Source organism: Pan troglodytes, chromosome X, assembly GCF_028858775.2.
Source record: "Pan troglodytes isolate AG18354 chromosome X, NHGRI_mPanTro3-v2.0_pri, whole genome shotgun sequence".
Taxonomy (NCBI): domain Eukaryota; kingdom Metazoa; phylum Chordata; class Mammalia; order Primates; family Hominidae; genus Pan; species Pan troglodytes.
In genome coordinates, this window is record NC_072421.2 from 116370475 (window position 1) to 116397227 (window position 26753).

The 26753-nt window shown below is 44.6% G+C and overlaps 1 protein-coding gene and 2 pseudogenes across 1 annotated transcript in view; 2 read left to right on the forward strand and 1 right to left on the reverse strand.

Annotated features, from left to right (window-relative positions):
• LOC104003980 (uncharacterized) overlaps positions 1–14513 on the forward strand; it is a 48082-nt gene extending 33569 nt beyond the window's left edge. Inside the window, exon 9 of the mRNA XM_063804236.1 lies at positions 11384–14513. The gene's annotated coding sequence lies outside the window, so the exon portion shown is untranslated. The remainder of the gene's footprint in view (positions 1–11383) is intronic.
• LOC473756 (aflatoxin B1 aldehyde reductase member 2-like) lies at positions 7499–8943 on the reverse strand (annotated as a pseudogene).
• Positions 14514–16903: 2390 nt separating the features above from the next.
• Positions 16904–26753, forward strand: part of LOC100614788 (protein cordon-bleu-like) — a 51648-nt pseudogene continuing 41798 nt past the window's right edge.

Consider the following 26753-nt stretch of genomic DNA (forward strand, 5'->3'; position numbering starts at 1 on the left):
TACTAGAGATGGGGTTTCGCCATGTTGACCAGGCTGGTCTTGAACTCCTGAACTCAAGTGACCCATCCACCTCAGCCTCCCAAAGTGTTGGGATTACAGGTGTGAGCCATGGTGCCTGGCCTCTACTTTATATTTCTCTTTATGCTTATAATTTTTTATTTTTTAATTGATAAATGATAATTCTATATATTTATGGGGTACAGTGTGATGTTTTGTTTGATGCATGAATATATTGTGAAATGATCAAATCATGGTAATTAGCATACTCATCACCTCAAACATGTATCATTTTTGGGGGTTGAGAGAGGATTTAGAATCCTCTCTTCTAGTTATTTTGAAAAATCTTAATTTTATAAAATAACCACTTATTACTTTTGTAATCAGAAAAAAAAAATAGCTCTTCCCAGATATTCTTGCCACACAGAGATGCACTGACTTCTGGGGAAAGTGTCCTGGGATGAGGGTAGGGCCAAGGGTCTTGAGGCAGGAAATAATACAAAATAGTTCTGTCACCCAGGCTAGAGTGCAGTGGTGCGATCTCAGCTCACTGCAACCTCTGCCTCCCAGGTTCAAGCAATTCTCCTGCCTCAGCCTTCCAAGTAGCTGGGATTACAGACGTATGCCACCACACCAGGCTAATTTTTTGTATTTTTTGTAGAGACTGGGTTTCACCGCGTTAGCCAGGATGGTCTCAATTTCCTGACCTCGTGATCCACCTGGCCTCGGCCTCGCAAAGTGCTGGGATTACAGGAGTGAGCCACCACGGCCAGCCTGTTTATTTTTTATTTTTTATTTTTTTGAGACAGAGTCTCACTCTGTCGCCCCGGCTGGAGTGCAGTGACACGATCTCGGCTCACTGCAACCTGTACCTCCTGGTTCAAGAGATCCTCCCACCTCAGCCTCCTGAGTAGCTGGGATTACAGGCATGCGCCATCACACCCGGCTAATTTTTGTAGTTTTAGTAGAGACGGGGTTTCGCCATGTTGGCCAGGATGGTCTTGAACTCCTGACCTCAGGCGATCCGTCCGCCTCCGCCTCCCGAAGTGCTGGGATTATAGGCGTGAGCCACTGTGCCTGACACAAAATAGTTTTCTTGTGCTCAGCTTCCCCTTCTCTGTGAATAGTCCAGTTTTTTCCTGAGAACATTACCTCCCAACTACAGACTAGAAACTTGGCTGCCTCGGTTTGGACCCTTGCTTCTGAGCAAGTAGAATCTTGCTGAAGAAGGGAATGGCATGTGGGGCAGTGACAAAGGGCAGGAACTACCTGCTTTCTGAATTTCCTACTAAATTTCCTACTTAAAGCCCTGCATTTCACACTATCCCCCTCATAGCTGTGGGTTATGCATCAGGAGTTCTGATTTGGTGCCTCTTGTTTACTTCTTTGCCACCTCTGCCTCCAGACCCAGGGTCAGGGAGCCTCCTTTTGGCTCTGGCTGGGCAGCCACCTTGGTTAGTCCAGAAGGACTCGTGGCTCCCAGAGGGTCATCATAGCTTGGTACTGTTCCATCGTATGTCAGCTACTCCACCTTCCACCTGATCACAACCAGTCTTTTCCCAAACTTGGATCTTTTGAGGAAAGATGAGACAAGAAAATGTAGCAGACTCCACGTGAACCCTTCTCTAGACCTAGGAAAACTTATTCAATACTCCTGCTTACTAAGAGCTAATCAGTATATGAAATAAAGACACTCAGGAAGTTTGCCTGAAGGTTAACTCAGAGACCTGGGAGTGAAACCTAGCTCTCCTGCTTCCTAGGCCCCTCTGTGCCATCTATTTTTAGCCAAGCTGCCCTGAGCCTTGTCCATCTTGTCTGAAAGCCAAAGTAGGCACACAGTTTGCTCATAAACATTCCTGTGCTTGCCAGCTCATGCTAGCCAACCATTTAGATGTTGGTTTTAAAACTGCGAGCCTTCCCTTGTACCTACCTCCTAAGGCCTGCAAAGAATACACACCAAGGGATCAATAGCCTGAGTTTTTCCCGAAGCCAAGTGACCTCAGTCAAATGCCCTCAATTGAGAGGCGTGTCTATTACTCGTTCATCTTGGCACAGGGTGCAGCAAATGACTCCCTCTCAGAGCCACTGTTCCTGGTCACAGTTCTTTGAGTGTGCTGACCTACTTTCTCCCCTTCACAGGAAAAACAGAAACCAATAAATGTCTCCAGTGAGTAATCTTGCTTTCAGGAGCACTGACTCTGTGTTTTGGCCTCTTGTCCTTTCCCTGCTCCATTATCACTCTGCTATAACCATAAGAAAATGGTTCATGACTGAACTAGAACTCTGTTTGTTGTTTACTGTCCCCATTCTGTAGCTGGGTTTTCAGAGCAACTATGGCCCACATATCACAGGGATGGGGGCAGAGCCCTCCCTACCTTTCCTTTCCCTACTACAATTCATTGCTAAATAGCATAATGTGGACTAAAGTTGCTTCTGCACAAGAATGTTGGGAATCAACAGAGTATCTCTGGTTTTGGCCACACATGCTATGCGACTGGTAGCATTATGGACTGAGAGGCATTCAGCTTGAGACTCCTGACTTAACTTACTATATACCTTTGGAGTGGGCCTCTAAGAAGAGTCAGGTGGCTCAATTCGGTTGCCTTGACAAGCAGAACCTCTTTACTGAGCGCGTACAGGTGACTCTCAAATACCCACACTGAGATTCTCTGTGGCTAATGGATTATTTTAGGCTGTCCTTACCCTTCACAGTCTTCATGCTATTGCCCACTCCCTCCAGCCATCATCTGGAAGCAACTTGGAAATATACGCTCATTTTAATGTCAGTCTGAGAAAAGTTAACTAGAGGAATAAATCTACTGGGGTTCAGAGGCAAGGTGTTGATAGGACATATAATGTATTCCAGAGTGCCTTTTGGATTATCTACCGGTTTTTAATAACCTGGCATGTCTGTTCTTCATGACCATGGATAACTGAGTATATCTTATTTTGCTCCCCTATCCCTGGGCACTGTGTCTCCTTTCTTCCTCACTTGTCCTTGTGTGTACAACAGATTATAACCAGCTTGCCTTCTAGAATCCTGTCAAATTTCATTTATATCGAATGTGCTGGCCAGGTGTGGTAGCTCACCCCTGTAATCCCAGCATTTTGGAAGGCCGAGGTAGGAGGATCACTTGAGCCCAGGAGTTAGAGACCAGCCCGGGCAGCATAGCGAGACCTCATCTCTACCAAAAAAAAAAAAAAAAAAAAAATTAAAATAGCCAGGCATGATGGCACATGCCTGTAGTCCCAGCTACTTGGGAAGCTCAGGCGGGAAGACTGCTTGAGCCTGGGAGATTGAGACTGCAGTGAGCCTGGGAGATTGAGACTGCAGTGAGCTGTGATCATGTCACTGCACAACAGCATGGACAACAAAGCAAGACCCTGGCTCAACAAACTGGAAGTGCTAACATGGGCTTTTAAAAAGGTTCCAAGTCCTTTTCACCAGCTCCAAAGTCATATTCGAAGTCTGGGCAACATGGCAAAACTCGTCTCTACAAAAAATACAAAAAAATAGCCGGCCATGGTGGCACACACCTGTAGTCCCAGCTACCTGGGAGTGTAAGGTGGGAGGATCACTTGAGCCTGGGAAAGGGAGGTTGCAGTGAGCTGAGATTGTGCCACTGTGCTCCAGCCTGAGTGACAGAGTGAGGCCCCGTCTCAAAATAAATAAATAAATAAATAAAATCAATATACATTAGGAAGCAATGAGGTTTTTTTTTTTTTTTTAAAGCAAGTTGTAGACAGATATATACTGGATGATACTGTTTTTCTCAACTTGGATAGAAATTAATACACAAACAAGAGTATCTTTTGTTTGAGGATAGGTATATATGTAGCAAAACACAGACTGAAAGACTAAGCCTAATTCATGATAAGTCATTTCAACCACTTCGTATCATTCCATCATGTAAACGTACCCTGATTATTTATATATTATCCTTTTGATGGACATCAGCTTCTTTCCAATTTTTGTATTTTGCAAGCTGTGCTGCAATGTACATCCTTTTATGTGTCTCCCAGTGCATATGTGCAAAAAGTTTCCCTACACCAATGAATACCTAGAATTAGAATTGTTGGGTCTTATAGTATGCTTACTTTCAACTTTACAAAATATTGCTAAATTATTTTCCAAAGTTGTTGTACCAGCTGGGCACAGTGGTTCACAACTGTAATGCCAGCACTTTAGGAGGCCAAGGTGAGAGGATGACTTGAGGCTAGGAGTTTGAGACCTGCCTGGACTACATAGCAAGACCCCATCTCAATTAAAAAGATAATACAAATATAAAATATATATAAAGAAAAAAATCATATTGTAGTCATAGTGGCCACAAGAGGCTGCACTTCAGCAACTAGCTGATCTCAGGCCAGCTGGGCCAGGGTTAGAGTGAACCCTTCCTCTGAAGAGCTGGGCAGGTAGCAGGTGGTAAGATAGGACATGGCTGCAGGCAACAGCCAGGAATCTCTACTTCTGGAGTAGCCATTCATACTTGTGGTTGTAAAGCGTGTGTCCCCCACCCAATCATCTGGGTTGGAGGTAGGATGTGGATGAATGACAACAGGACCTCTGCATTCACAGAACTGGAGAGGGGAGGGGGCAACTGGGATGGGGAATGAGGATGAATCGCAAGCAGCAGCAGAAGTGAGGAGAACAGTAGGGAGATAGGAAGGGTAATATTGCTAGTCACCAAAACAATGGGACAAAGATCCCAAAGACATTTCAGAGATCATTGAGTAGGTTGTCCCTCCCATTACAAATTCAGAGCAGGGCCTTGAGGGCAGGGTTTCCAGAAAGGTGCCCACCAGACCTCAGCATTCACTGCCCAGGGCCACCTCAGGACTCTGCTTCCCATGTTTTGGTGTAGAGCTCCTTGGCTGCTCCAGCCATGGCTCAAGTGAGCCCATGTGCAGTTCATGCCACTGCTCTGGAGGGTACAAGTGTAAGCCTTGGCAGCATGCACATGGTGCTGACTCTGCAGAAGTGCTGAGCGCATGAGTTATGGGGCCATTGTGGCATCTACCTAGATTTCAAAGGATGTATCGGACAGTCTGGGGGCCCAGGCAGAGACTTGTTGCAGAGGCAGAGCCACTGCAGAGAGCCCCCACTAGGGCAATGCCTAGTGGAGCTGTGGAAAGCAGGATCCTGCAGAGTCTCCACTAGGGCAGTGCCTAGTGAAACCGTGGGAGTGGGACCACCACTGGGACCCCAGAGCCGTAGAGCTACCAGCATACAGTGCCAACCTGGGAAAGCTGCAGGCATGAGACTCCAACCTGAGACAGCTGAAACATGTGCTGAGCCCAACAAAGCCATAGATAGGGGCAGGGCTGCCTGAGGCCTTGGGGGCTCAGCCCCTGTCTTGGTGTGCCCAAGATGCAGGACATGGAATCAAAGGAGATTATTCTACACCTTTAAGACTTAATGTGGTTTTCTTTGTTGGGTTTTGGACTTACTTGGGACCCCTTTCTTCTTGCCTATTTCTCCCCCTTGGAATGGGAATGTCTATCTTATGTCTGTCCCACTGTATTAGTCCATTCTTACACTGCTATAAAGAAATACCAGGCCGGGCACGGTGGCTCATGCCTGTAATCCCAGCACTTTGGGAGGCCAAGGGGTGCAGATCATGAGGTCAGGAGATCAAGACCATCCTGGCCAACATGGTGAAACCCCATCTCTACTAAAATACAATTAGCCAGGTGTGGTGGTGCGTGCCTGTAGTCCCAGCTACTCGGGAGGCTGAGGCAGAGGAATCGCTTGAACCTGGGAGACAGAGACTGCCGTGAGCAGAGATCACACCACGGCACTCCAGCCTGGCAACAGAGTGAGATTCCATCTCAAAAAAAAAAAAAAGAAAGAAAGAAATACCAGAGACTGGGTAATTTATAAACAAAAGAGGTTAATTGGCTCATGGTTCTGCAGGCTCTATGCAGATTCTGTAGGTTCTGCAGGAAACATGGTGCTGGCATCTGCTCGGCTTCTGTGGAGGCCTCAGGAAACTTTCAATCGTGGCAGAAGGTGAAGGGGAGGCAGGCATGTCTTACATGGCTGGAGCAGGAGGAAGAGAGAGGGGAGGTGCTACACACTTAAACAACCAGATTTCATGAGAACTCACCATCACGAGAAAAGCACAGAGGGGATGGTGCTAAACCATTCATAAAGGATCCACCCCCATGGTCCAATCACCTCCTACCAGGCCCCACCTCTAACACTGGAGTTTACGATTCAACATGAAATTTGGGCAGGGACACATATCAAAACCACATCACCCAGCATTGTATTTTGTAAATAAATAATTTTGTTTAATTTTTAATCTGTTTCCTCACAGCTGGAGGAAAATTTGCCTCAAGGTGAATTATGCCTTGAGTCCCACCCATATCTGCTTTTGATGAGACTGGACTTTGGATCTTTGAGTTGACACTGAAACAAGAATTTTCTGGCTACTGCAATGGAATGAATGTATTTCGCATTGTGAGGACATGAATTTTGGGGACCAGAATAGAATGCCATGGTTTGAATGTGTCCCCTAAAGTTCATGTGTTGGAAACTTAATTCCCAATAGAACAGTGTTGGGAGGTGGGACATAATAAGAAGTGATTAGGACATGAGGGCTCTACCCTTATTAATAGATTAATGTCATTATCTCAGGAGTGGGTTAGTTATTGTAAGAGTGGCTGCATTATAAAAGCAAGTTTGACTCTTCCTGTTCCCTCGCTCTTACCCTCTCTTGTACTTCCGCCTTTCATTATGGCATGACGCAGCATGAAGGCCCTCATCAGATGCTGGCTCTATGCTCTTGGACTTCCCAGCCTCCAGTACCATGAGCCAAATAAATTTCTGTTTATTATAAATTACATAGTCTGTGATACTCTGTTATAGCAATGTAAAACAGACTAGGACACTCTGCCTGTTTCAAAACCCTCCAGGGGCTTCCAGTTACATTTTGTATAACGTTCAAGCTCTTTACTTTGACCTAATAAGATATAGTAGCCCTTAACAAAATATCTGATCTCATCCCATACTATGTTATTTGTTTACGATGCTTCCAGCTATAATTTGTTCTCTCTTCAGGGCCTATGCACCCTGCATAAAATGTTCTCTTACCATCTTTCTCATCATCCACGTCTCAGCTCTAGCGTCAGCTCCTCATAGAGGCTTTCCCTGGTCATCCCGACTAAGGAGCCACCTACTCTGATCAGTATCTCATCATATCACCCTGGTTTTTTTTTCCTCTCTCTCTCTTTTTGGCGGGGCGGGAGGGGGGTTGACCTGGGCTATGGCTGGGTCAAGTGCCTGCTTTATTCAACAGGAAATGCCCAAGTGGGACTCACCCCCACCTTTCACAGTGTAAATGAGCAGGGAGCAAGGCAGGAAGCTAGAAAAATAACACATGGATCTAGACGATCCAGAAAGACCCTGTTAAGTCAGCTCAAGGCCAAGACTGGTCAGCGTGAGAGAATAAAAGGGGTGACGGAAAAGCCTTGGGCAGCCTGAGCCATGATGGGCCTAGCGGAAGTAGTTGGGACATTCGTGGTCAACAAAATGCCAGGTTTGATTAAAAGTGTCCATGACAGCCGGGTCCATGGGCCCTTCCTCCATCACTGCCAAGTTCTGCTCCAGCTTCTCCAGGCTGGACATGCCCAGGATGACCACGTCTCTGTGGGCACCCTGCAGCTGTGAGTGGTGGTGCATCCACCAGAGGGTGGGTGGCCAAGGTCATGCTGGGGGCACTGACACCATACACGGCCTGTGTGGCCTTCTGCATCAGGGCAATGGCCTCAAAGTGGTGCTCCTTCCAGAAGCGATTCCTGTGAGTCTCAGCCCAGCTATTCCCAAAGAAGTGGCCCCCAGACTGTTTCCTGCCCTTGTCCTCATACTTGTACTTGCCGGTCAGCAGACCCCCAGCCAGAGGGTTGTAGGCATAGAACCTCAGTCCAAAGTGCCCAAGGCAGGGGAAGAGCTCCATTTCCACCTGCTGGGTGGTGGCATTGTACATGCCGTGGTACACAGTGGGCAGGATCCAGCCTTTGCTCTTATTTATTTATTTATTACTTTTCTTTTTTTTTGGAGATGGAGTCTCGCTCTGTCACCCAGGCGGGAGTGCAGTGGCGCCATCTCGGCTCACTGCAAGCTCCGCCTCCCGAGTTCACGCCATTCTCCTGCCTTAGCCTCCTGAGTAGCTGGGACTACAGGCACTTGCCACCACACCCGGCTAATTTTTTTTTTTTTTTTGTATTTTCAGTCGAGACGGGGTTTCACCGTGTTAGCCAGGATGCTCTCGATCTCCTGAACTCGTGATCCGCCCACCTCGGCCTCCCAAAGTGCTGGGATTACAGGCCTGAGCCACCGCGCCTGGCCCAGCTTTGCTCTTGCAGAGGGTACAGATCTCGGCCACTTCCCAGCCGGCATAGTTGGAGAGGCCAAGCTCCACGAACTTGCCCTCCTGGTGTCGCTGGTGGCAAGCACACAGCGTCTCTTCCACTGGGGTGCCGTGGTCAGGTGCATGTAGGTAGAAGAGGTCCAATCGGGGACACTGCAGCCTCTTCAATGACGTCTCTAGCTGGGACCAGACACTGTCAGGCTTTAGTGATTTTCCCTCTCAAGGGTTGGCCTTGGTGGCAAATTTCACTCAGCAGTCGCCGCCGCCCAGCCCCAGCCTCAGGCCGCCCAGGATGATTTTGGACTGGCCATCGCTGTACATGAAGGCCATGTCCAGCTCGGTGTGGCCGCGCTCCAGGAAAGCGTGCACGGCCGTGGCGCTGGCAGATGCGTCCATGTGGCACCCCATCTCCATGGTGCCCAGCACCATGGTGCGCCGGGCCAGGATGCCCAAGGCGGCCTGCGTTGGTTGTGGAAGGGACATGGCGAGCATGCGGGCCTCGGGTGGCAGGGAGCGACTTGTGCAGTGGATGGCGGCTTGGGGGCATGGTGCGAGACGCGGTGCTCAACATGACCATGGTGCCTGCCCCTCACCCTGTTTTATTTTCTCCCTACCACTTAACATTATCTGAAATTGTCTGTTCATTTATTGGCTTGCTTATTATTATATATCTTCACCGCCACTAGAATGTAAATTTCATGAGCATGGCAATCTTATTTGCCTCAGTCCTGCTGAATGTCTAGCAACTAGCACAGTACTTAGCAGGTGCTCAGTGGATTATTTGTTGAATAAATGAGTCAGGATATGGACCGGCATTGTTGAAACCATGGGAAATATGTGATCATATGATCACTTCAAGGACAGCCTGAAGAGTTAAATGTGGATTATAAAGGAATGAGCAGAGGAAAGAATGCCTACAAAGCAATTTGGAGGAACAACCAGGGAGGTAGGAGGAGAGACAGGAAAGTGTGATGTTACAGAAGGCAATCCTACTTCTCTCCCCAAAAGCAACCAATGCTAACAGATGGGTGGGTATCCTTCCAAATCATGTTCTATATATTTACATACATTCACAAATGTTTATATTACATGCATATGTAGTTTTGGTTTTTATATAAATGAGCTCATAGTACATGTATTATTCTATCATTTGCTTTTTAAAAAAAAAATAACAGCTTTATTGAGCTATAATTCACACACTACACAATTCACACATTTAAAGTGTGCAGTTCAATTGTTTTTAGTATATTCATGGATGTGTGCAACCACTGCCATAGTCAATTTTTAGAACATTTTCATCACCTCAGAAGGAAACCCTGTATCCTTTAGCTATCGCCTCTTTATCCTTCAACCCTTACCAACCACTAATCCACTTTCAGTCTCTATAGATTTCCCTATTCTGGACTTTGATATTAATGGAAGAATATGTGATCTTTTGTGACTGGCTTATTTTACTTAGCACAGTGTTTTCAAGGTTCATCTATGTTGTAGCATGAATCAGAACTTCATTCTTTTTATTGCTGAATAAAATTGCTCTTGGAGGCCAGGCATGGTGGTGCACACCTGTAATTTCAACACTTTGGGAGGGTGAGGCAGGTGGATCACTTGAGCTCAGGAGTTCAAGACCAGCCTGGGCAACATGGCAAAACCCTGTCTCTACAAAATACAAAAAATTAGCTGGATGTAGCAGTGTGTTCCTATAGTCACAGCTACCCAGGAGGCTGAGGTGGGAGGACTGCTTGAGCCTGGGAGGCCAAGGCTGCAGTGAGCCATGATTGTGCTACGGCACTCCTGCCTGGACAACAGAGTGAGACCCTGTCTCAAACAAAATAAAATAAAACAAAACAAAACAAAACAAAAAACTTGCAACTTGCTCTTGGCATATCCATTGTGTGGATATACTACATTTTATCTATTTGTCATTTGGACATTTGGGTAGTTTCTACTTTTTATTTTATTTTTTGATGGACTCTCACTCTGTTGCCAGGCTGGAGTGCAGTGGCGTGATCTCGGCTCACTGCAACCTCCGACTCCCTGGTTCAAGTGATTCTCCTTCCTCAGCCTCCCAAGTAGCTGGCATTAGAGACAAGTGCCACCACACCCAGCTAAGTTTTTTTTTTTTTTTTTTTTTAGTAGAGACAGGGTTTCACCATGTTGGCCAGGATGGTATCCATCTCCTGACCTCGTGATCCACCTGCCTCAGCCTCCCAAAGTTTTGGGATTACAGGCATGAGCCACTGCACCCAGCCAGTTTCTACTTTTTGGCTATTATAAATAACATGGCTATGAGTATTCATGTTCCAGTTTTTGTGTGGACATATATTTTCATGTCTTTTGGGTGTGTATCTAGGAGTGGGATTGCTGGGTCATATGGTAACTCCGTGTTTAACATTTTGAGGAACTACTGGATTGTTTTTCAAAGTGGCTGATCCATTTTACATTCCCACCAGCAGTATATGAGGCTTCCAGTTTCTCCACATCTTTGCCAACACTTGTTAGTATCTGTCCTTTTGATTATAGCCATACTAGGGACTGTGATTTCACTTGCTTTTTTATTTAATGTGTATGGATTTTTTTCTGTATCAGTATATATAGATATCTTGTGTGTGTGTGTGTGTGTGTGTGTGTGTGTGTGTGTGACAGTCTCACTCTGTAGCCCAGGCTGAAATGCAGTGGCACGATCTCAGCTCACTGCAACCTCCACCTCCCAGGTTCAAGCGATTCTCCTGCCTCAGCCTCCTGAGTAGCTGGGATTACAGGCTCCTGCCACCACGCCTGGCTGATTTTTGTATTTTTAGTAGAGACGGGGTTTTGCCATGTTGGCCAGGCTGGTCTCAAACTCCTGACCTCAGGTGATCTGCCCACCTGGGCCTCCCAAAGTGCTGGGATTGCAGACGTGAGCCACCACGCCCAGCTGATATCTTACATATTTAACTGCTGCATAATATTCCACAGAAACCATGCTTTTCAAGATATTCCTGCCTATATCATTGTGTTATTTCTTCCACCAGGGCTCAGCAGTCTGGAAATAGAAACAATGGTGGTGGATCAATTCAATTGATCCAGATTTGGAAGTTGCGTGGCAAGTGAGAAGGATTTGGATGGTAATGGTGAGAAAGGATTTGAAATAATTTATCAAACCTGGTTCAGATCAATCCTGGTGCATAAGTGACTAACAAGGAGCTGGAGTGGATGGCATTGCATAGTGGCTAGAACCCTAAAACAAGGGATTTTACATGAAAGTGGAAAGATAACTGTTTGGTTTTGCATTTACCCATTCCCTCTGTTGAGTTTTTTTTTTTTTTAATACTGAGTTATTCACTACTTTGTCTTCTTTTTTTTTGAGACAGAGTCTCATTCTGTTGCTCAGGCTAGAGTACAGTGGCAATCTCGGCTCACTGCAGTCTCTACCTCCCGGGTTCCAGTGATTCTTGTTCCTCAACCTTCCGAGTAGCTGGGATTACAGATGCCCACCACCATGCCCAGCTAATTTTTGTGTTTTTATTAGAGATGGGGTTTCACCATGTTGACCAGGCTGATCTCGAACTCCTGACCTCAAGTAACCCACCCACCTCAGCCTCCCAAAGTGCTGGGATTACAGGCGTAAGCCACTGCACCTGGCCTGCTTTGCCTTCTTAAACAGATGATTCAGAACATAATATAACCTTGTCTTGTGACTCAGGGTGGCCATTATGATCATCTGCTTTTGCCCTGGACCTCTGAGGCATGTAGCAATATGTCTTTCCTTATGTCTTTTCCCTAAGTGTGTTCCGGATTTTTGTGCTTTTGAAGAAGTTCTGAGATCAACGTATTCTTGGTTCTTCTAATGTGTAGCTGTTTGACTAAGGACTGACTCCATGCATCTCCTATGAAGTGAAGTTCATGGGTTTTATGACAGCAATTTTACATGCTGCTTAGATGCTTTTTTCTCATCTAGGTTTTTAGTTATATTATGGCAGAGATTATAAGAAATCTGATCTCTAGAGAAGTGTTGGTACTTCTTTAATTTGGCATAGACTATTTTTGGCAAGCTAGTTTTCTAGCATTGAACACTTTAATGAATAAGTTCATAGTCACCCTATCCACATTCTTTTTAATGGTAGAAAACTGTCTGTCTAATACAGTAGCCATTAGCTACATGTAGATTTTTAAATTTAAATATAAATTAATTAAGAGTAGGCTGGGCATGGTGGTTCATGCCTGTAATCCCAGCACTTCAGAAGGCCAAAGTGGGTGGATCATTTGAGGTCAGGAGTTCAAGACCAGCCTGGCCAACATGGTGAAACCCCGTTTCCACTAAAAATACAAAAATTAGCTGGGCGTGGTGGTACACACCTGTAATCCCAGCTACTGGGGAGGCTGAGGCAGGAGAATTCCTTGAACCCAGGAGGCAGAGGTTTGCAGTAGCCGAAATCCGCCACTGCACTTCAACCTGGGTGACAGAGCAAGACTCCATCTCAAAAAAAAAAAGAAAGAAAAAATTCCCTTATTGTACTAGCCACATTTCAAGTGCTTAGTAGTCACATGTGGCTACTGGCTACCCTATTGGAAAGTGCAGATGTAGAACACTTTCATCATCAAATAAAGTTATATAGAGCAGCAATGGTTTAGACATTGAGCCAGTCTCTTCTCAGGCTTCTTGTTTCCAAACTAGAGTCTCATGGTTTAAGTGCATCCTTGTACAAGCAACCATGCTCATACTATTCTCCAACACTCTCTGACTTCCAACCCCTGATCATTGTCATTTGCTCTCTATTAGTATTAATTTCCTATGGCTGCTATAACAAATCATCACAAGTTTAGTGGCTTAAAACAACATAAATTTATTATCACATATGACATAGTTTTGATATTTGTCCCCTTCAAATCTCATGTTGAAATGTGACCCCTGATGTTGGAGGTGGAGCCCACTGGGAGGTGTTTAGGTTATGGGGGTTGATCCCTCTTGAATAGCTTGGTGCTGTCCCCATGATAATGAATGAGTTCTCACTCTATTAGTTTACAGGAGATCTGGTTGTTTACAAGTACATAGCATGCCTCCCCTCTCTCTATCACTCCCCCCTCACCATGTGACATGCCTGCTCACCCTTTGCCATCTGCCATGATTAGAAGCTTCCTGAGGTTCTCACCAGAAGCAGATGCTGGCATCATGCTGCTTGCTGCTTATACAGCCTGCAGAACTGTGAGGCAAATAAACCTCTTTTATTTATAAATTACCCAGTCTCAGGTGTTCCTTTATAGCCACACAAAACCAACTAAGGCAATACAGTTTTGGAGATTGAAGTTCAAAATCAGCCATTTTCCAGCTTCAAGATGCTGCCTACATTCCTTAGTTCATAGCTCCGTCCTCCGTCTTCAAAGCCTGCAGCGTAGCATCTTCAAGTCTCTCTGTGACTCTCTGACCTCCGCTTCCATAGTCACATGACCTTCTCTGACTCTGACCTTCCTGCCTCTTTTATGAAGAGTCCGTAATAAAGATTAGGTCGCCTTGGCTAATCCAGAGCAATCATCTCATTTCAAGAATATTAACTTAATCACACCTGCAAAGTCCCTTTCAGCATTTTACCATTATGTTATACCGGTATGTTGTGAGGACCACTATTCAGCCTGCCACAGACAGTTTTCTACAGTGGCATTTTGTTTTCCTGTGATGGACAGTGATCCAGTGGTCCTTATTTTCCAGGACCAGAGTATGCTGGTCCAGCACAGAGTATGCTGATATCCCAAGGTTTTATATAAAGGGAGGATAATGTTTTAAAATCTTATTTTCTGTGAGAAAACATTTTAAATGGTCAATTTTCAAGGTATGATAAATCTAAGTACTGGCAGCCAGCGTGCGGACGTGACAAACCGCACAGCTCATGCACCTAGAAAGTCGCAATAAGAAAACAGAATGTAGAGGAGGAGTCAGCCTATAAAAGGGAAGAAAAAGTTTACAGAGTTATTGGAAAATCGAAACTTAAGCAGGGAAGGGGACTGGGTTATAACCTTATAAGGGATAATGAAACTTAGGTGACGTCCAGGAAGATTGTAACCCCACAGTATTTGACCAATGAGGAACTGGGGGAGGGACCTGCGTGCTAGGAGATAAATTACCTGCTGTAGCTGCCCCAGCTGTGCCTGCCTACCAGACACCCATTCTTGCACGATCACCATTAAAATTCTCTCTTCAATTGTTCTTTTGTGTCTCTGAGTCCATTCTTTGGGTTTGGACAGATGAATGTGTTTCTCACAAACTTGGGGACCCATCTGGGATCTCTGTGCCTGCGTGGAGTTGGACTCCGGCCAAGAGGGGAGAGGCGTCCCACCTGATTTAAGTGGCCTGCTCTGTCTGGGAATCCCGGCTCCCTGCAGAGGCCATAGACAAACCTGAGACTGTTATTCAGGAGGCAGTGGAGGTGACACAGGGAGAAAAGCAGGCACCGTGGCAACCAGGCAACCTCATGTACGAGCCAAGGTAGGAAAATTGGACTGTGAGTATTGTCTTGGTGGTTGGGCATTTTTGGAGGTCGAGTGTGTGTGACTGAGACGTATCCTAGGTATGAAGCAAGTGTGGAGACCCAATTTGCGGTTCTGTTCTCTCGCGAGGGAAACAGCCAGAGACGGATGAAATGATTCTCGGTGTGTGCAAGAAACCTCTAGTGGGGGGCTTGAGTACACAGGGAAAAACTCAGACACAGATTGACGAAAATGGGAAACAGAAATTCTAGGCCTAGGGGACAAAGGAAAGAGGGAGCCAAAGAGACTCCCTCTGACATTCCCCCGGATAATCCTTTAAGGAGAATGCTGCAGGTTTGGAGGGACAACCCTTGAACCAGGGACAAGGAAAAGGAAAAGATGATAAAGTATTGCTGTTTTACCTGTCCCAAAGACCCCATTCGCAAGCCTTCAGTCTTTTGATTTAAGTTTGGCTCAGATGAGAACTGGGTGTGCCAAGCTTTAATTCTCTATGTGAATGATAAAACCCCATTCTAGGCCGGGCGCGGTGGCTTACGCCTGTGGTCCCAGCACTTTGGGAGGCCGAGGTGGGTGGATCACGATGTCAGGAGATCGAGACCATCCTGGCTAACACAATGAAACCCCATCTCTACTAAAAATACAAAAAATTAGCCGGGTGTGGTGGTGGGCGCCTGTAGTCCCAGCTACTTGGGAGGCTGAGGCAGGAGAATGGCGTGAACCCGGGAGGCGGAGCTTGCAGTGAGCTGAGATCGCACCACTGCACTCCAGCCTGGGTGACAGAGCAAGACTCCGCTAAAACAAAACAAAACAAAACAAAACAAAACAAAAAACAAAAACCATCCTCACAAGAAGAGATAGGTTATGCTCTCTGCTGGATCAAAGAATTAACCCCCACGTTCCCCATCAAAGAAGAAGAAAAAGAGCCTAGTAAAAAGCTCTTGCCCAGTGAAAAGCCCTGGGACCCCCTATCATGCTTGCCCCTCCATACAGCTCACAAAATAGGGGACAGGAAGATCAAGGGGGCAACAGGAGGGTTAGAGGAAGAAAGACCTGGAGATCATGGGGGAACTGAACCAATTGCTCCTTTAAGTCCTCATCCAAATTTAAGAAAAAGAACAGTGTAAGAGGAATATTAAGAACTTCCTTATCCTGTCCACACAGCAGGCATCTAGCATGCTCCCTCTTAGAGAAGTTCCCATGGGACAGGGAGAGACTGGCTTTGTAAATGCTCCTCTTACAAATTCTGAAGTTAGGAATTTCAAGAAGGAAATGAAACCACGCCTAGAAGATCCCCTCGGTTTAGCAGACCAGCTGGACCAATTCCTAGGAACCAGCTTTTACACCTGGGCTGAAATGATGTCTATCATGAATATTCTGTTCACAGGAGAAGAAAGGGGAATGATTAGGAGAGCAGCCATGACCATCTGGGAGAGGCAACACCCTCCCGGGCAAGGAGTCTTGCCAACCAAACAAAAATTTCCAAATGTCGATCCTAAATGGGATAATAATGATCCCAGGGACTGGGCCCAAATGCAGGACCTCAGGGAACTAATAATTAAAGGGATCAAAGAGTCCACTCCTAGGACACAAAATGTCTCAAAGGCATTCAAGATTCAACAAGAAAATGAGGAAACTCCCTCTGCATTCCTGCAGAGGATCCTGAGAAAATACTCTAGATTAGATCTGGAGGACCCAGTAGGGCAAGGCCTTTTGAAGGTTAACTTTGTAACTAAGAGCTGGCCTGACATTACAAAAAAATTACAGAAGAGTAATGAATGGAATGAGAAACCAATTGAGGAATTACTGAGGGAAGCTCGGAAGGTCTTTGTAAGGAGAGAGGAAGAGAAGCAGAAACAAAAAGCGAGAATCATGGTTTCCACTGTGGAAAAGGTAGTCAGAAGAAGGTTAGATCAAGATCCCTCTTGAAGGAAACAATGGGATAATAGATTTAAACACAGAGAAAGAAGGGAAAAGCTCCTAAGACTGTGAGTTGATGTTACAAGTGCGGAAAACCAGGGCATTTTAAGAGAGAATGTCCTGAATGGAAAAAAGAAGAAAAAATGATCCCCTTCATGACGGTTGATGAAGACAAGGGGGGCCAGGGGTTCCTTCTGAGTAGGACCCTCCAGGAACCGCTGATAAATGTGAAGGTGGGACCCGAGGGAGAAGAAGTGACAGTTTTGGTTGATACTGGGGTGGCTTGCTCCTCCCTAATTCACCAACCAAGGGGTACAGAAGTCTCTAAGGAAAAATTGACAGTATCGGGGTAAAAGGGGAGGGATTTCAGGTTCTGATATTCAAGGAAATGTTAATTAGATTGGGACCTGAACAAATTGAGGTGTGACTCTTATATGTTCCTGAAGCAGGAACTAACCTCCTTGGTCAAGACCTGATTGTGAGATTGGGTTTAGGATTAGGAATAGAGGAAGGACAAATAAAAGTAATGATGGGCCTCCTAACAAAGGAAGAGGAAAGAAAAATTAATCCCGTTGTGTGGATTAGGGAAGGCAACAGGGGAGGGTTAAAAATCACACCCTTACAGATTAAACTAAAACAACCAGGAGAAGTAGTTTTCAGAAAACAGGCCAGGCACAGTGGCTCACGCCTGTAATCCCAGGATTTTGGGAGACTGAGGTGGGCGTATCATGAGGTCAAGAGATCGAGACCATCCTGACCAACATGGTGAAACCCCGTCTCTACTAAAAATACAAAAATTATCTCGGCATGGTGGCACACACCTGTAGCCCCGGCTTCTCAGGAGGCTGAGGCAGGAGAATCACTTGAACCTAGGAGGCGGAGGTTGCAGTGAGCTGAGATCATGTCACTGCACTTCAGCCTGGCGACAGAGTGAGACTCCATTTCAAAAAAAAAAAAAAAGAAAGAAAGAAAAAGAAAACAATATCCCATTTCTACTGAAGGGAGAAAAGATCTCCAACTGGTAATAGAGGGATTGATTAAAGATGGACTATTAGAACCCTGCATGTCACCATACAATACTCCAATTTTCCCAGTCAAAAAGCCTGATGGGTTCTATAGATTGGTGCAAGATCTAGGGACTATGAATCAAATTGTCCAGACCCACCATCCTGTGGCACCTAACCCCTACACCCTCCTTAATAAGATACTCTATGAACATAAGTGATTCAGTGTGGTGGGTCTAAAAGATGCATTCTGGGCATGTCCCCTAGATTTTAGGAGCAGGGACCTCTTTGTCTTTGAATAAGAAAATCCTATAACTGGGAGAAAACAACAGGACTGCTAGACTGTGCTGCCACAAGGTTTCATGGCAGCCCCAAATGTATTTGGTCAAATAATAGAAAAAGTCCGGGAGGAATTCCAACCTTCCAGGGGAACCCAGTCATTACAATATGTAGATAATCTTTTAATTTCTGGGGAGAGGAGGGCCGAGGTATCAGAAACCACCATAAGCTTGCTTAATTTCCTAGGAGAAAGGGGATTGCAAGTCTCTAAGAACAAATTGCAGTTTGTAGAAAAAGAAGTTAAATATTTAGGACACTTGATTAGTGAAGGGAAGTGGAGAATAAACCCAGAGAGAATATCTGGAATAGTGGGCCTGCCTTTGCCTAAGACAGAGAGAACTCTGAAAATTTTTAGGTTCAACTGGCTACTGCAGGTTGTGAATTGACTCATATGCTCAAAAGACAAAAATTCTGTATCTCAAGTTACTAGAAGAGGAACCCGATCCCATGCAATGATCCCCAGAGGAAATTCAGGTAGTGAAAGAGCTAAAGCAGGCCCTCATTACTGCCCCGGTCCTGGCCCTCCCATCTTTAGAGAAACCATTCCATCTGTTTGTAACAGTAGACCAGAGTTTGGCCTTGGAGTGCTCACTCAAACCAGGGGAGGGAAGAGGCAACCTGTTGCTTTTGTCTCCAAGCTTCTTGAGCCTGTCTCTCGGGGGTGGCCTGAATGTGTGCAAGCAGTAGCTGCCACAGCCCTGCTGGTAGAGTCAAAAGCTAACCTTTGGTGGGGCCCTAATAGTAAGCACCCACACCAAGTCAGGAATGTATTAAATCAAAAAGCCAGGAGGTGGTTAATGGATTCTTGGATTCTAAAATATGAAGCCATGTCACTAGAAAAAGATAATTTGGCTGTAACAACAGATACTTGCCTGAATCCAGCCAGTTTCCTATGGAAAGGAGAGAAGAACAAAGAGACATCAGACCATAACTGCTTAGATATCATAGAATACCAAATCAAAGTTAGACCAGACCTTAAGGAAGCTCCACTACATGATGGGATAAGGCTGTTTGTGGATGAGTTGTCCCAAGTGACAAATGGCAAGAGACATAATGGTTATGCTGTTATTGATGGAAATAGTTAACCAAGTAATGACCCTAAAAGGGTAGAAATAATTGAGGTAAAGGACTTAAGGCAAACTTTAGAAATTGAGACAGGGTACAGGGATGTGAATGCCTGGTTCAAATTTTCAGTACAAGCCCTCAACAAGAGTAATTGCTGGCTGGGCGCAGTGGCTCACGCCTGTAATCCCAACACTTTGGGAGGCTGGGGCAGGCAGATCACGAGGTCAGGAGATCGAGACCATCCTGGCTAACACAGTGAAACCCTGTCCCTACTAAAAATACAAAAAATTAGCCAGGCGTGGTGGCACGTGCCTGTAATCGTAGCTACTCGTGAGGATGAGGCTGAGGCTGAGGCACGAGAATCGCTTGAACCCGGGAGGCGGAGTTTACAGTGAGCCGAGATCATGCCACCGCACTCCAGCCTGGGTGACAGAGCGAGAGTCCGTCTCAAAAAAGAAAGTAATTGCTATGTGCGTGCTGCGGGACGACCTCAGGCACAGGTGATTCCATTTCCCCTAGGATGGGATACCGATCCTGAAGGCATGCATTGCATGTTGGCTCTATACCAGGACAAAGATGCATGGGGAAATGAGACTTGTAAGAGCCTGTCATTGTTCTTTCCTGCATTGTGGTGGTCAGATCCCAGAGCAATCCCCTCATTCTCTATAGGGAATATGAACCACTCCTCTTGTCTCTCTAGGCAGGTGGCAGAGTTCAATAAGCCCGTGGGAGAACTCTCGTACTTGTACCCACATCCTAATTGTCACTGCTGAGTCAGGCAATGGCAATTACTCAGCTCTCCATATATTCTGGGCTGATGTCTGGTGGTATTGTGGGAAAGGGGACCTCCATAACCTGTTAGTTACTGTCCAATTGGACGAGGACTTGTGCTTTAGTCCAATTGGCCATTCCTTTCACCCTGGCATTCCAAAAGATACCCGAAAATACACATGGCCACCAAAACCAGACAGATTTGACAAATTCTTTTGATCCCAATATATATATTGACTCGACAGGAGTCCCCAAGGGGGTGCCTAATGAATTTAAGGCCTGAAGCCAAATAGCTGCTGGGTTTGAGTCAGCACTCTTTTGGTGATCAACTGTTAATAAGAATGTGGATTGGATTAACTATATCTGTTATAATCAACAGAGATTCATCAATTGTACTCAGGACGCCCTCAAAGAGGTGGCTAGCAAGTTTGATGCCACCAGCCAAATGGCCTGGGAAACAGACTTGTGCTAGACATGATACTAGCAGAAAAAGGGGGTGTATGTGTTATGCTAGATGGGAAATGTTGTACTTTTATTCCCAACAATATTGCCCCAGATGGGACCATCACCAAAGTTTTACAAGGACTGACAACTGTAGCCAATAAACTGGCAGAAAATGCTGGAATTGACCCATTTACAGACTGGCTAGAAGGTTGGTTTGGAAAATGGAAAGACATAGTAGCTTCAATCCTTACATCTCTCATAATTGTGGCAGGAGTCTTAACAGCAGTGGGATGTTGTATTATCCCTTGTGTGAAGGGAGTAGCACAGAGATTAATTGAAACAGCTATTAATAAACAAATGCCAATGACTTACCAGCAAAATAACCTGCTACTATTAGAAACCAAATTAAACTCACTCTCCTATAAGGAAGAAAGTAGACAACTTCTAGAGTGATTGGAGGACCAAAAGGGTTTAGATGAAAATGAGACCAAAGGAAGTAAATAAAAAAGAGGAGGGAATTTGTGAGAAAACATTTTACATGGTCAATTTTCAAGGCATGATAAATCTATGTACTGGCAACCAGCCTGTGGACATGACAAACCACATGGCTCATGTACCTAGAAAGTCATGATAAGGAAACAGAATGTAGAGCAGGGGTCAGCCCATAAAAGGGAAGAAAGTTTTGTTATTGGGAAATCGAAATGTAAGTGGGGTAGGGGACTGGGGTATAATCTTATAAAAGATAATGAAACTTAGGTGATATCTGGGACTATTGTAACCCCATAGTACTTGACCAATGAGGAACTGGGGGAGGGACTTGCATGCAAGAGATAAATTACCTGCTGTAACTGCCCCAGGTGTGCCTGCCTACCAGACACCCGATTTTGTAAGACCGCCATTAAAAGTCTCGCTTCCACTGTTCTTCGTGCCTCTGAGTCTATTCTTTGGGTTTGGACGGGTGAATGTGTTTCTCACATTTTCTGCCTTTCGCCTATATGGAAATACCAAAATATGATTGTTCTGACCTTCAAAATATGATTCTGTGAGTATAGTGGTATAGGAGTATCTTATCAGCAAGACAAATCCACAGCTAACTCAATATCCTATCAGAGTGTTTGGCTACTGTAATACAGTTATTTCAGGGCTAATCTCTGCCAACTTTTCTTCTCAAACACACACACACACACACACACACACACACACACACATAGGGATATGGATGCACCCATAAACAAAAAACTGGGGGCTCGATATATTAACCAAAGCAAAGCCTTCTGAGCTTCTCTTTGCCCCCCAAAAAAGGATGATAAATGAAAGTCTGAATCATTCCTAGGAGAAGAAGCAGCAGACACCAATGCAGGATTGGTCTTCCACTTCCAGTCTGGACAAGATAGCATAGACTCATTTCTCCCTGCTTCTCCCAGGTAAGCCCAACCAGAAATCCTGGAAATAATTCAAGAGGTGGCCACAGGAGAATTCTAAAAGGTGTAAAGGGGAAGGCAGAATGATTAGGAATCCCAGGACTGGAGGAACACCATAGTAGCAGGGTACCTTATGACTCTCAAGCCATAAATGTGACCCAGGCCCAGCATTTCCCAAACCCCAACATAGCAATAGAAAATGGTTCCTGTAGGTTCCTTTCTCCTCTGCATTGAATGGAAGTCCTACTGACACCAACAGGTAAGCCTGGCAACTCCGGCAAGTGGGATTTAGCAAGGTGCCTCACTGACAATAAGCAGCCAGCAGAAGTGCTGTCCTTTCCCACAAAGTCAGAGACTCCCCTACCCCACTGAAAGATACTCTCCAAGCAAGCACACCATCAAGGGGAAACGTGACCATGACAAGTAGCCTAGCCCAGGAAGCCTGTTTGTTTTCATGGTCTTGAGGCTTCTCTCTTCCTCTGAGAGATACCAGGAAGGCAGGCAGCAAAGTCAGGGGAGTCCCACCAGAACCAGCAGAGACAAGGAAGATTCTTTGTTTCCACAGACTAGAAAAATCACTTCCCCCACCTAGAGGCACCAGGCAACCCTATCTGAGGAACACTCTGCTTCCTCAGGCAGCACCAGCAGGGAAGAGTGGACCCATTAGCACCACATGAATCAAGCAGATCAAAATAGCACTACAGAGGCTCTGAAACTAAATTGTCATTGGAATCACAGCCTTCAAAAGTAGGCCAGGACCTGCATGCTAAACCTAAACAAACTGACTGCCTGCTAAAATCAAATATTTAAGTAGGAATTAGAGTCTTCTAACATAATAGTCAACATATCCAGAATATGATAAAAATCACCCTAAAACAATCAACTGATACCAACACCAAGATGAATTAGATGTTGAAATTATCTGACAAGGGATTTAATGTAGCCACCACAAAAATGCTTTAATAAGTAATTGCAAAGTCTCTTGAAATAAACGGAAAAAATATAAAATCTTAGCATAGCAATAGAAGTTATACAAAAGAATCAAATATACTCCAGGCCAGTCTGACATGGTACATTCAGTCTCTGATTAAGAACGTGGAGTAGGGCAAGGACAAGTTAAGATGGGAAATACATGTGTGGTTCTGTGATGGAGCTGCAGCTGAATTATTTCATCACAAGGGGCTCTTATGTTATCAAAGGACACAGACCTGAACCTTGACTGAGTAGTTTTCTGAGGGGCATTGAGCACTTCCTGGGGAGTCCAGAATTGGGAAACTTGGTTTTGACCTTCATGTGGCTGTGTGACTATCTCTTATCTGCCTCTTTCTGGGAATAGGAACTACTTCGAATCCAGGAAGGGAGGCTGGTCAAATACAAATAACAATAAACAGCCCAATGGCAACCCTTCCTTGCAGTGAGTACTTACTGTGTGCCAAACACTGAACTAGATCTCTTTGTGATCATCCATTCATGGAATCCTCACAGCAGCCCTCCACTAAGGGCATTTTTGAGATCTCAGGTTTAATTGGGTTAAAGTTCCCTCAGTAGACACCTGGGGTAGCTACCAGCCTACAAGGACCTGTGCCGGGTACAGGTATAGGTGATACTGTGATGACACCCTTCATAGACACACGTGACTAGAGCTCACAGCAGGTGGGGGCAAGCAAGTTCCTGGGATAGAACAACATGGGGGTCCCAAGGAACAAGTGGCCACATTCTGGGAGTGTTTGGGAAGATTTCCCCTTGGCAGGGTATTTAACTTGGGCCTCCAGATACCAGTGAAAGCATGGGCTTTGGCATCAGGAAGACTTGGATTCAAGTCCTGACTCCTTTGCTTCTTGGCAATGGGACCTTGGTTAAATAACTTAACCTAAAAAAAAAAATTTAACCTGACTGAGCCTCAGTTTCCTCATCTGTAAAATGGGTATAAGTATTGCTATAATCATTGTTGGGTTGTTGTGAGGAAGAAATGGGAAGATGCTCAGAGCAGCCCTAGGCAGGGATAGTCTGTGCCTCTTTACTTGAAGGCCCCTTCTGACACACCTTCTTCCAGGAATCCTTTGATCTCTTCTTCCTTCAAATTCATACATAATCAGGCATTTTATACATGATTAAAACACCTGTTCACATTTTCTAAAGAACCAAATGAAAATTACAGAACTGAAAAATAGATTTTTAAAAATTGCTGGATAGGATCAATTATAGAGCAGAGATGGCAGAGGACAAAATCAGTAAACTTGTTTATAGATCAATAGAATTTACCCAGCCTGAACAACAGAGAGAAAATAGACTGAAAAAAAAAGGATAGGGCCTCAGGGACCTGTTAGAAATAACAAAAGATCCAACATTCATATAATCAGATTCCCAGAAGGATACCAAAACCAAAGACAGTACAAAGCAAGAAAACTATAGATGAATGAATATCTTTCATGGACTTAGACACAGAAACTGCCGCAAAATAATAGCCAAATGAACCCAACAATGTAGAAAAGAATTATGCTCTGGGATTTATTCCCATGTATGCATAGTTCAATATTTTAAAGTTAATCAATGTAATCCACCATATCAGCAGACTAAAATCATTTAACCATATCAACTGGCACAGAAAAACCATTTGATGATAACATTCAACCTTTTTTTTTTTTTTTTTTGAGACAGGGTCTCGCTTTGTTACGCAGGCTGGAGTGCAGTGGCACAAACACAGTTCACTGCAGCCTCAACCTCCTGGGCCCAAGTGATCCTCCCTCCTCAGTCCCCCAGTAGCTGGTACTGTAGGTGTGTGCCATCATGCCTGGCTAATTTTTTGTATTTTTTTGTAGAGACAAGGTTCCACCGTGTTGTCCAGGTTTGTCTCGAACTCCTGAGCTCAGGCAATCTGCCCACCTCAGCCTCCCAAAATTGCTGGGATTACAGGCATGAGCCACCACACCCAGCTTAAAGTTCAACATTTATTCATGATTAAAAACTCTCAGTACACTAGGCATAGAGGAAAACTTCCTTAATCTCATAAAGAACATCTGCAAAAAACCTACAACTAACATTATACTTAATGGTGAAAGACTGAGTTCTTTCTCAAGTCAGAACAAGGCAAGCATGTTTGTTTCCACTACTTTTTTTTTTTTCAGGTGGAGTCTCACTCTGTTGCCCAGGCTGGAGTGCAGTGGCACGATCTCAGCTCACTGCAACCTCTGCCTCCTGGGTTCAAGTGATTCTTGTGCCTCAGCCTCCCAAGTAGCTGGGACTACAGGGGCCCACCAACACGCGCAGCTAATTTTTGTATTTTTAGTAGAGACGGGGTTTCGCCATGTTGGCCAGGCTGGTCTCAAACTTGTGACCTCAAGTTATCCACCCACCTTGGCCTCCCAGAGTGCTACAGTCATGAACAACTGTGCCTGGCTGTTCTCACTACTTCTATTCAATATCGTATTGTAAGTTCTATCCAGTACAATGGCAAGAAAGGGGGAAAAATAGCTCTAGCACAACAAGGCAAGAAAAGGAAATAAAAGGTACATGGATTGGAAAGGATCAAGTGAAACTGTGTTGATTCTCAAAAGACTTAATTGTCTACATAGAAAATCACAGGGAATCTTTTTTTAAAAAAAAATAAAACAAAAAAACCTCATAGAACTATTCACTGAATTCAGTAAGGTCATATGATACCAGATAAACACACAAAAATCAATCACATATATATACTAACAATGTGGAAATCTAAATAAAGAACACAATGCCATTCATCCTTGTGCCAAAGAGCAAGTATAAATTTAACAAAACATGAAAGGATCTGTATGTTGGAAATTATAAAACACTGAGGAAAGAACTCAAAGAAGACCTTAATAATTGCAGAGACATACTGTGTGGGTTAAAAGACAACATAGTAAAGATATCAATTATCCCCAAATTGATCTATAGGCTAATGAAATTCCTATCAAAATCTCAGCAAGGATCTTTATAGACATAGAAAAGCTTCTTCTAAAATTTACATGGAAAGGCAAAGGACCTAGAGTAGCTAAAGTGATTTTTATAAAGAATAAATTGGAGGGAATCACTCTTCCCAATATAAAGGGTTACCATATATGGCTATAGTAATCAAGATACTGTGGTACACGGATATAGACAGTGGAAATGATAGATCATTGCAGACTTGGAAGAGTGAGGGGTGGAAGGGAGGAGGATGATGAGAAATTGGCTAATGGGTACAATATATGTTATTCATGTGATGGATACACTCAAAGCCCTAACTAACTTGGCCCCTGTGCAATCTATGCATATGATAAAATTGCACATGTACCCCAATATTGTACAAATAAAAAGAAAAAAAAGAGAGTATGGTAATGGCAGAGAGTAGACACATAGATCAGTGGAACAAAAAACCCAGAAATATAGCAATGCAAACTTGCTCAAACGATTTTTGACAAAGGTATAAAAGCAACTTAAGGAAGGATAGCGTTTTCAACAAACAGTTCAGGAGAATTGACATCCATAGGCCAAAAAAGTGAACTTTTACCTAAACATCCCACCTTATACAAAAATAACTCAAAATGGATCACAGACTTAAATGTAAAGCATACAACTATAAAACATTTTAGAGAAAAAAAAAAACCACAGGAGAAAATCTTCATGATTTAGGGCCTAGCAAAGTGTTCTTAGGTTTGACACTGTCTAGGGGTTATCCATGTAAGAAAAACTACGTTAAATTGGGCTTCATAAAAAATTAAAAGCTTTGATCTATGAAAGGTCCTATTAAGAGAATGAAAAGACAAGCTATAGACTGAGAGAAAATATTTGCAAGCTACATACCCAACAAAGAACTCGTATCTAGGATATATAAAGAACTTTTGGGCCAGGCATAGTGGCTCACCCCTGTAATCCCAGCACTTTGGGAGGCCAAGGCAGGTGGATCACTGGAACCCAGGGGTTGGCGACCAGCCTGGGCAACATGGCAAGACCACCTCTCTGCA